We start from the raw sequence: 1,246 nt of genomic DNA, 5'->3' as shown, positions 1-1,246 counted from the left end.
TGTGCTCTTTAATCTTCATCAGTAAATGTTTCAAGTCCTCTTCACTTTCAGCGATCAAGGTTGTATCATCTGCATATTCAACCTGTATGCTGAGTAAATAATCCAAGAAGCTGGGTTATATGAAGAAAAGCGTGGCCTCAGGATTAAAGGAAGACTCATTAACAACCTTTGATATGCAGATGATACAACCTTGAGTGCTGAAAGTGAAGAGGACTTAAAATACTTACTGATGAAGATCATAGACCACTGCCTTCCTTATGGGTTGTTTCTCAATGTAAAGAAAACAAAAATCCTCACCACTGGACCAACAAACAACATTCTTATCAATGGAGAAAAAATTGAAGTTGTTAACGACTTCATTTTGCTTGGATCAACCATCAACACTCATGGAAGCAGTAATCAAGAAATTATTCGATGTATTGCATTAGGCATATATGCTGCACAAACTTTTTTATAGTGTTGATGGTCAAAGATGTCAGTTTGAGGACAAAGATGCACCTGACTCAAGCCATGGTATTTTCAATCATCTCAGATGCATATGAATGTTGGACAATGAATAACAAAGATTGTAGAAGAGTTGATGCATTTGAGTTATGGTGATGCAAGAGAATATTTAGAGTACCATGGACTGCCAAAAGAACAAATAAATCTGTGTTGATTGAAGCACAGCCAGAATGCTCCTTGTAAGCTAGGATGGCCAGACTTCATCTCTAATGCTTCTAGCATTTTGTCAGGACAGGCCAGTCACTGGAGAGGTTATCATGTTTGGTAAGGTGGAAGGCCATAGAAAAATAGTGGCAGCATCAATGGGCACATGCGTAGCTACTATTGTGAGGTTGGTCCAGGACCGGATAGTGTTTTGCTTTGTTGTGCATAGGATTGCTATGAATCAGTACCAACTCGGCACCTAAAAACAACAATAACAGCTATTGTTGTAAATTTGTCTACTTCTTTCTTTAATTATGTTAGGGCTTGTTTTAAATATTTAGGGGCTGTTTTGTTGGGAACATAGATATTTATTATTGTTATGTCCTCTTGTTCAATTGACTCTAATTATGATATAATGTACTTCTTTGTCACTTATGCTGACTTTTGCCTTAAAGTTTATTTTATCAGAGACTCATATTGCTACTTTACTTGCTTATATTGTTGTTGTTGTTAAGTGCCTTCGAGTCGGTTCCGACCCATAGCGACCCTGTACAGGGTTTCCGAGGGTGTAAATCCTTACGGGAGTAGAAAGCCTCAT

The sequence above is a fragment of the Chrysochloris asiatica genome, unplaced genomic scaffold (genome assembly GCF_000296735.1).
Source record: "Chrysochloris asiatica unplaced genomic scaffold, ChrAsi1.0 scaffold00191, whole genome shotgun sequence".
NCBI classification, from domain to species: Eukaryota; Metazoa; Chordata; class Mammalia; order Afrosoricida; family Chrysochloridae; genus Chrysochloris; species Chrysochloris asiatica.
The sequence above is the reverse complement of the archived record's forward strand: the minus strand, read 5'-3'. Positions refer to the sequence as shown.